Below are 10,728 nucleotides of genomic sequence, written 5' to 3'. Positions count from 1 at the left end.
ATCTGACATGAATTATTTTTCCATTAAATTCCTTGGAAACTCATGGAAAAAAACAAAATTTCCATCATTTTCCATCATTTTATCATGGAAAAAGTTGAACTGCATGGAAAATCTAGGGATGGGCATAATCGTTGTATCTTGATGTTTTAGCCAAAAAAATGTATTTATATTTGGTTTTGAAATTCCAGTTATATACAATTTATTCCAAATCATTGGCAATGTAAAATTCTTTAAATCCAGTAAAGAAAAAAACTTTGAACTTGGAATTAAAATCTTAAAAATAGGCACCATGTGATATTTGTGACCTGTACACCATCTACATGGTTTCCACATTTTAACCTACTTTAGTGGGCTAAAATCAATAAAGTACTTCCTTTCAAGTCATGCATGGTAAAAATTTACTTCTCCTTTGACAAGTTTATTGCATTTCTGAAAAGTGTTTGCAGAACATGAATAAAAAAAAATAATTAAAAATTGTGACAGAGATACCAAATTTGTACATTCCAAGTGTAACGGTATATATTAACATGTATTTTTTTTTATTAAATTATCTTAATTCACCTAAAATATCCAGTAATATTTACTGCTGAAGCAAAATCAATCCAACGAGCATTGGCACAATGATAAGAAACGTAATTTCGATTGAATTTTCCAAGGACCCTTTACATCGTTATCCGGAAACAAAGTGTGTTGTAACATCGTCAAATCTGAAATCGAATTTGTCAAGTCATTGGGCATTTATTTTCACACAAGATCGTATGTAACATTATGCACATAGGAAAAATGATAGACCCCCGGTGCAATCTCTTTGAAAATTGTATTTTCCTTTTTGTAACAAGACGAAACAAGTCTACAGATTATGTTTGCTAACATCCCGTTGGAAACAAACATGTTAGTCATATGTTTCACGACAAAAACTTAACGACAAAAACAATTTTAATAAAAAAAAGGAAATAACTGGACTTCTGTTTCGTGTGAAATGTAGCGGATAACGATAACGTTCATATTTGCATATTGATATAAAGAATTCTGTTACAACAAAGCAGATTACATCATCTAAAATTTGCGTTACAAAATCGGAAACGAAAGTAACACCAGTGTTCTTACACCTGCTTCAGAAATACGTATAGTTCTCGGCATGTTCTTCTGACTATTCTTATTGGTCGATGTTCTTTATTATTTGAAAGCAAAAGTTACGAATTTGCCAGTGACGATTATCTATAAATCAGTCAGCGTTATGCACTTCGGAAGCGAAAAGTAACGCGAAAAAACGACAGAAAATACGGTCGTTTACTAGTGGCGTTAGGTTTTTAAAAATAGCAAAAAAAGTAAACGGTCATGATCATATTCAAATTCATTTCTGAATAGTAAAATGAAAGTACTTCAGTTAACTGTCAATGTAGAATTTTTTGCAGTGTTAGAAAGTGGTGAAAATTCTAAAAAGGCTATCATTATCCCTTATGGGCCAGGAAATACTACCGTGTCATCTTAAGGGTAATTAGGAGTTATCTCCCATTGGTTTGCCATCTATACTATTAAACGAGAAGACCTCATTTTGTGTGTCGCTTCTCTTCCTTCCACAATAAATTAATCATCATGCCTCTGTGTCCTATAGGTACCATATATTGTCGCATTTGTCATCCATTCTTTTGACTATTCAGTTTGGGTTATTTTGGGAGAAAAACGAACAAAACTGCATCCGGATATTTTTCCGTCATTGGACGAAATTTTAAATCAGACTAGACATCCGGTTTGCGTTTTTTCTGCACTTTGTACATACCAAAGACTATGAATAACGTGTATTTGCTATCTGCTATCATTTCAAGTTAATTATCCACGGTGTTCCACTGAGTTTATTAAATAGAGAGGTTCTATATAATATGTCAATGACCGCCGTGGATCGATTAGTAACTTGAGAGTTGATACATTTGTACATGGTAGTAAAAAGCAAATACACTTTATTTATAGTAATATATGTTCATATTGTTATGAGTTACAATTTATGACTAAAATTAGCAAAGACCCATCAAAACAACATTTGATACAAAAATTTAACAATACTTTTAGATATTTGGATGATATATTGGCTCTAAATAATGACGACTTCAGTATGTATACATACTAAAGAAATTTATCCTGTAGAACTTACTTTAAATAAAGCTAATGATAACAATGACCACTGCCCTTTCCTCGATCTTGATATCTATATCATAAACGGGAAGCTTAATACAAAAATTTATGATAAAAGAGATGATTTTTCATTTCCTATTGTTAATTATCCATTTTTAGATGGTGACGTTCCCTTGTCACCATCTTATGGTGTTTATATATCTCAACTTGTACGATTCGCTCGTGTATGTAACAATGTATTAGATTTTAGCGAGAGAAATTTATGTATTACTGAAAAATTATTACACCAGGGTTTTCGATATCACAAACTGGTCAAAACATTTACTAAATTTTATCACCGGTATAAGGAAATAATTCGTAAATATAACTCAACATGCAGACATCTTATACGTTCAGGTATTTCACATCCAAAATTTTATGGAAATATTCTTTATAAAGCACAAAAATGTCAGTATTCTCCTCAGAAACTAACAAAACCTTTAAATAGACTTATTAAAAGGGGATATAGTTACGATACTGTTGTCAGGTCATTAAAGATTGCATATTTTGGCTTTAACATTGATTCACTGATAGGGTCTTTGCATCGGAACTAAACACATTTATTTCTAAAAAAACAGTTGTTGGCATGACACGGGTTATGTTCTTCTCATATATTTTATGATAGTATGATACTAAACCCCTAACGGGAGGGATTGTACCTGATATTCATATGATGAAGACATAATCTTTCAATCAGTTTAATTGAGGTCTGGAGCTGGCATGTCAGTTAACTGCTAGTAGTCTGTTGTTATTTATGTATTATTGTCATTTTATTTATTTTCTTTTGTTACATCTTTTGACATCAGACTCGGACTTCTCTTGAACTGAATTTTAATGTGCGTATTGTTATTGTTTTACTTTTCTACATTGGCTAGAGGTATAGGGGGAGGGTTGAGATCTCATAAACATGTTTAACCCCGCCGCAATTTTGCGCCTGTCCCAAGTCAGGAGCCTCTGGCCTTTGTTAGTCTTGTATGATTTTAAATTTTAGTTTCTTGTGTATAATTCGGAGTTTAGTATGACGTCCATTATCACTGTACTATTCTGCATATTTTAGGGGCCAGCTGAAGGACACCTACGGGTGCGGGAATTCTCGCTACATTGAAGACCCATTGGTTGCCTTCGGCTGTTGTTTGCTCTATGGTCGGGTGGTTGTCGCTTTGACATATTCACCATTTCCTTTCTCAATTTTAGATAAACGCTTACATTATTGAAATCAATAGAAGAGTAATTATAGGAATTTCTGAGGAAAAAAAAATTAGGAGCGTGCTAGAAAAACAATTGTCATGTCCCAAAGTACCTAAATCATTTGATACCTTTTCTGAAATTCTTCAGTCATAAAATCTTTTACAAAAATTCATCGGGTCACTTAAATTAGTATATTAAATAGAGAGGGTCTATATATATATCAATGACCGCCGTGGATTGATTAGTTAACTGAGAATTGATAGTTAAAAGCAAACACACTTTATTTATAGTAATGTATGTTTTCATAACATACTAAACGTATGTTCATATTGAAATAAATAGAAAACAAAAAAATGGAAATTTTGGGAAAAAAGGAGAAGGGGTTGAAAAACAATTGTCCTGTCCCCAAATACCTATAACTTTTTATCAGCTTTCCTGAAATATTCTCCAGTCATTATTTTTTTACAAAAATTCTACATACTTTTGAACTACCACCCTTGGATGCCCGCGATTTAGCGGATGTGTTCTAGCATTTATCATCCTTGCTTAAAGTATTTCAGAAAAAGAGGTCACTGTAATATTTCTGTATACTACATACACAGAGCCGGAATTAGGGGTGGGGGCTAGGGGGGCAGGGGTCTCCCCCTTTTTGAGAAAAAAATTGGTTGTTTATATAGGGAATCACTGAAGCATGACTGGAGCGGGCCCCTCTTAGGCAGTCAGTGGGCCCCCACTTATGAAAAATTCTGGATCCGCCACTGATACATATATACTATGAATAAATTGTATAAATTTGCTATAATTTACTATAAATTCCAATAGTGTAATGGGGTGACTTTTAATATATCAGTAACCGTTATAGTAACTATAGTATATAGTACTAAAAAAATGTGCCCAGTCCCCATCTCCTGCAATTCTCCAGTTATATTGTTTTAACAGTTTACATACGCTCTATTTCCCCGCGATTTTGCGGGTGTGTTCTAGTACCTAATAACTGAAAGAAGTACGGAAAGAAATACGCATTTAGTTTATTCCTAATGCCTAATGGCAGGCATGCGAAGAAGTCGCATTTATACAAACACAAACATACCTCACATGCAAGCAAACATTCATTATTGTACTGATTGTCAAATGGTAGAAAACAAACAGCAGGAAAGGGGGGGATTGATACCAAAAGTCAATGCAAAGAGGGATAACTCTTTTAAAAAAAAATGATATTTGTCTGGGAAAGGCAAATAAGCAATTGTTTCTATCTTAAATGCAAAAAATTAAGATGGAGACTGCATAATGAATTTTTTTCAATTTCCTAGATTGCTGTAAAAGCTATTAGAATTCCTTAGTAGATTGTTGAGGCCTGCTCCAAATCTTGGTCCTTTCGCCCAAAATAACATTAGCTCCCACTCTTTTTCGGGGAACAAGTCAAAACAGCACCCTGTCAATTTGCCACCCATAGAAAAAGTCAAATCGGTACCTGTTTAAATCAGCATCTAGTCAAATCGGCACCTGGTCATATCGGGATCTAGTCAAATCGGCATCCAATTGACAACTAATAGTGTTTGGCGAAAGGTGCTTTAATATAATAATGCAATAATATACAATTATACCAAACATGGTATCAATAAGCAACAATGAACAAGTGTCAATATGAAGCACCTTAACCCAATCTGGGTAAGATTAAATATAAATTATAAGGAAGGAAAAAAAAAATTAATCAAATACATAATAAAATGTGGCTGGAACATGCTCTTTGCTAAAACCACATGCTAACTAAGCTTCGGATGACGCAACAAGGGGAGGCAAATCTAGTACACGGCGTTATCAATTAGGTACAATGAGAGTTGCCTCCCATTGTACGCAGTTATATTTGATATAAATATATATAAAGTATCATGACTATTCAAAAAATGTATCAATGATCTTTCTATTTTTAATTATTTTTAGGGTTTTCTCAACATTCTATAACTCAACATTCAATGACTCAGACTGTTGTTTTGGTTAGTTTTCATTTAAATTAATTAATTTTAAGAATTCACTAGTACCTATACAAATCTCTGTTGATTAAAAAGTCAACCAAACCAATGTCTTGCTAGCATTATTAAAAAAATTGTAACTCTATACAAGTAGTTATTGATGTTTTTTTTCTTCACTGAAAAACTAAATAAAAAACAAATTAAGAAGCCATTATTGATGTTTTTTTCTTCACCGAAAAACTAAATAAAAAACAAAGAAGCCATTACCATGATTATGCAAGATGTTGTTTAATCATGAGAAAGTCAAGAGAAGCAGTACAAGCATGGTAAGAGGGAAAACTATTAGTCCTTTTCATTACTACCCCTAAATTATTGCAAAATTATACGTAATTCTAAGGTCATTTTGCAGGAAAGTTTAAACAGCACTTTAACCAACAATCATTTTGACAATCATGCAGAATACTCAATTGGTTGAAACATGCATAAAAAATATCTTACACCTTTAATACACTCACATTAATTTGAATGAAAAAAATACATACAAAAACTCCCCGAAAATGTAAATTAGTCAATATTTTGGGACAACCCTTTCTTTATTTTAATCGTTTTGCTTAGAATACTGCAATAAAATATATATTAATCATGTTAATTGAAATAAAATATATATATAAGACATATTTAACATGGGTGCCGAAATTACTACATCAGGTGCCGATTTAACCAGGTGCCAATTTGACTAGATGCTGATTTGACTATACTGGGTGCCAATTGACCAGTTGCAGATTTGACTAGAATTCCTTTTTCGCCCCCTCCCATCTTGCACCAAAAAAAATCAGAAAAAATAAAGGGTCTGTATGCTAGTTTTCGAGATATATAAAGCCATTGAAAATTTGGTGGAAAATAATTCTCTCTAGAGTAACATTGGCACCTTTTCCCTTTAAAAAACATTGAAAAAAACCAAGGATTTTATAAGATTTTCAAATATGGCTTTTTACACTAACTATGTGTAATAAAATTCTGTAAAGTAGGGGTCAGTGGGCAAAATTTTGATTGGCTATCCATGGATAACACTAATGTATTCCGAATATCTGACAAAAAGTAAAAAAACAAGAGTAGCGAACATCCTTAGATTAAAGATTCTTACTGTTGTGGAAAACATAGCAGTGCAAAATTAGTACTGTAAATTTAGAAATTATTGCGATGTTTTTATTATTGCAAAAAATGCGACAGGGTTAAAATCGTAATTTAGTCTTTAAAATGAAAAATCACAATATATCTGAATTTACCATTTGTTTACAGTATATGGGTCATTTTCAAAAAATGTCGAATTTTCAGTACACCCATGCTTAATTTTTTATTTCTAATGGAAATTTCAGTTTTAATGGTTTAAATGAAAGCTTGTCGGATTTGTGATTCAAAACATTAATAATAAACACACCTTACATCTATTTTGATAAGATTAAACTGCATTTAAGTCCGATTTTGGGGGTATTTGTGTGCGTACATTGTCAGAAAAACACATTTCAACTGATTTTTTCCTGATTTTCTGATCGCTTTGATACATGTATCTGCAAAAGGGACTTTTTAAGAATGTTCATTATAATTCTAACGAAAAATCGTAGCTTCTTTATCATTGTTTGTATCAGATTATCTACAAACTAAATTCAATCACAGACAGGAGGTTCATGTCTATCCTGTTACCGCTACTTAAATCAGTCGTTAAATTATTCTCCCTATATATGAATATATTGAATCAGTCAGTGTTGATTTCAAAAATGCAAAGTAATCTTTACATTTAAAACGCCTCGTTTCTTGAACGACAGTGTAGAGAAAAGAAATTTCAAGACATTTAGTGAAAAAAATAGAGCGTACTTTTTTCCATGTCTATGCTGTTATTAACCATTTTGATTAATTACACTAACAGTATGGTTGTAAAAAGTGCAATAACATGTTGGAAACCAAATTCACAATAGAAAACCATAATCACTTCACCAAAGGGAGTAGTTATTTCACAACAGCAATCAAAAACAAATAAATTTATCTATCCTGTTATGTCTATCCTGTTACTATGGTTGCTATGGTTACAGCAACAGGATAGACAATTATAGACAAAAACGTCGTTAAATTTTTTATCTTAACATGTAGGTGGAAAACGAATGAAATATTTCATTGTTTGAACTCATCTTAGGTTATAACATCTTAATCTTCCCAATTAAGCATTTGCAGGTGCAATACTGATATCGGTAACAGGATAGACAAAAAGGTAACAATCAGGATTACCAACGAAATAAAGAGAAAAGTAAATTAACTTATGAGGGTTTAACTTGATGTTTGGTTTGTTTGAAAGGGTGAAAAAAGGCCGAACATTATGTAAATTGCTATCTTAAGACTTGCATTACTGGTGGTAATTTTTACAACCTTTGAAAACCAATTTTTAGAGCCATTTTTCAGTACAACCTAGAAAATTGGCAAATAATCTATTATTTTACAGAATGAAAATGTATAGAAGCTTATTCTCTTGAAAACCATCTAATTGGTAATATAAAACAAGCTTAACATTTTATCTAAACCTTTTCTTAATGACCCAAAATTTCTTTTGAAAATGGTAACAGGATAGTCAAAATATTGTACCACCGATCAAAAAATGTTTCAAGATATTCTTGTATGACATCATTAAGATTGCATCTTTTAATATGTTGTTCTTAAAGTACTGTTTGTTTTGATTTGCTTATGTAGAGGGTTGTTTGAATAAGTAACTTTTTATAAATTTTTCAATTTCAAAATTCGACATTTTTTGAAAATGACCCAAATCATGATTACTGCTAATTTTTTTGATGTAGAGTGATATCCCTTAGACATATGCATTCAGATTTGTTTAATATGAAAAAAAAAGTAGACTACACAATTTGCTCTTAAAAAGAGTGTTTTATTGTCTGTCATTAATAGTTGTCTTTACTAAATGTATAATTTCAGGGACAATTATAATCTCCTTTATCTGCATGATCTGTGTATTATCTAAATGCTGCTTATTTACAAGCCTACTAACTAATTCAAAATGCTGCTAATTTACTACTCATGTTCAAGCCTCCTGGAAGCAATTTTTGAAGGCCTTTCATAAACTTATTTCATGCACTTCTGTTCAGAAAAGTCTATCAGGAATTTTTTGTAGAAGATTAAGGGGAAATAATTCAAACCTTGGAAATAGAAATAGAATAAAAATTGTACAAACATGACAAATTTACTATATACATGTAAATATAACTTGTATTTATAAGTAAGCATATTACCAACTATACTCTATAATCCAGTGTAAAAAAAAATACCCAGTTATAAACATGATAAATTGGAAAACATATTCATATACATGATATATATATCTAAAAAAAATCATGCCTTTTAACTGAAATATTTCAGAAATGAAATTATTATGGAGTTGATTGAGTCTTAAAAATTGTTTGATGGGAACGTTCCTTGAAATAGAGCTCCGCCATAAATATTAGTCTGATGTTCATGATGTTAGTCATTTGTTAGCATAGTTAGTCATGTTAGTACATGTAGTAGTCATAGCAAGTCTTAATTATTAGTGTTATTGGCTTTTTTCTTATTAAAGAATTTTTTAGAAATATACTCAAACAAGTAAATGAAATGATTTTTGAAGCAACAATGTATATATGCTGACGCTAAAAATGAATTGGCGCAAACATTAGGATTTATTTAAACATAAATTGACTGTAGTCTGTTAACTTTTTAATGGATAAATTATGTTCATTCAGCTTGACAATTTCATTTATTTTCACATTTCTGACATTAATATGTGATAGTTATCCAAACTTTTGATTAATAAGCCTTAAATGTTGAATTTTAATTGCATGAGAGATATAAACTTGATAAATGGATCAAAAATTTTAAAGGGACTTATCGGTAATAAATACGTAGAAGAGGAACATGAGTGGTGTTGATTGTTTTATACTTATAGTATTCATTGCATTTATCAATCATTATTCAACATGTTCATGATGTTCAACAGTTTAAATAGAGATTAGATGAAATTTGATTATTACTTGGTTATGTGCGTTTGTTTTTTCTACTTTTATTAGCTAGAGGTATAGGGTGAGGGTTGAGATCTCATAAACATGTTTAACCCCGCTGCATGTTTGCGTCTGTCCCAAGTCAGGAGCCTCTTGCCCTTATTAGTCTTGTATGATTTTTATGCCCCACCTACGATAGTAGAGGGGCATTATGTTTTCTGGTCTGTGCGTCCGTTCGTTCGTTCGTCCGTCCGTCTGTTCGTTCGTTCGTCCGTCTGTCCCGCTTCAGGTTAAAGTTTTTGGTCAAGGTAGTTTTTGATGAAGTTGAAGTCCAATCAACTTGAAACTTAGTATACATGTGCCCTATGATATGATCTTTCTAATTTAAATGCCAAATTAGAGTTTTGACCCCAATTTTACGGTTCACTGAACATAGAAAATGATAGTGCAAATTTCAGGTTAAAGTTTTTGGCTTCAGGTTAAAGTTTTTGGTCAAGGTAGTTTTTGATGAAGTTGAAGTCCAATCAACTTGAAACTTATTATACATGTGCCCTATGATATGATCTTTCTAATTTAAATGCCAAATTAGAGTTTTGACCCCAATTTTACGGTTCACTGAACATAGAAAATGATAGTGCAAATTTCAGGTTAAAGTTTTTGGCTTCAGGTTAAAGTTTTTGGTCAAGGTAGTTTTTGATGAAGTTGAAGTCCAATCAACTTGAAACTTAGTATACATGTGCCCTATGATATGATCTTTCTAATTTAAATGCCAAATTAGAGTTTTGACCCCAATTTTACGGTTCACTGAACATAGAAAATGATAGTGCAAATTTCAGGTTAAAGTTTTTGTCTTCAGGTTAAAGTTTTTGGTCAAGGTAGTTTTTGATGAAGTTGAAGTCCAATCAACTTGAAACTTAGTATACATGTGCCCTATGATATGATCTTTCTAATTTAAATGCCAAATTAGAGTTTTGACCCCAATTTTACGGTTCACTGAACATAGAAAATGATAGTGCAAATTTCAGGTTAAAGTTTTTAGTCAAGGTAGTTTTTGATAAAGTAGATGTCCAATCAACTTGAAACTTAGTATACATGTTCCCTTTGATAAGATCATTCTAATTTTAATGCCAAATTAGAGAATTTAGTCCAATTTCACAGTCCTTTAAACATAGAAAATGATAGTGCGAGTGGGGCATCCGTGTACTGTGGACACATTCTTGTTAATTTTAGTTTCTTGTGTATAATTCGGAGTTAAGTATGACGTCCATTATCACTGAACTAGTATATATATTTGTTTAGGGGCCAGCTGAAGGACACCTCCTGGTGCGGGAGTTTCTCGCTACATTGAAGACCCATTGGTGGTTTTCGGCTGT

This window comes from Mytilus galloprovincialis, chromosome 13 (assembly GCF_965363235.1).
Source record: "Mytilus galloprovincialis chromosome 13, xbMytGall1.hap1.1, whole genome shotgun sequence".
In the NCBI taxonomy this organism is placed as follows: domain Eukaryota; kingdom Metazoa; phylum Mollusca; class Bivalvia; order Mytilida; family Mytilidae; genus Mytilus; species Mytilus galloprovincialis.
The sequence above is the reverse complement of the archived record's forward strand: the minus strand, read 5'-3'. Positions refer to the sequence as shown.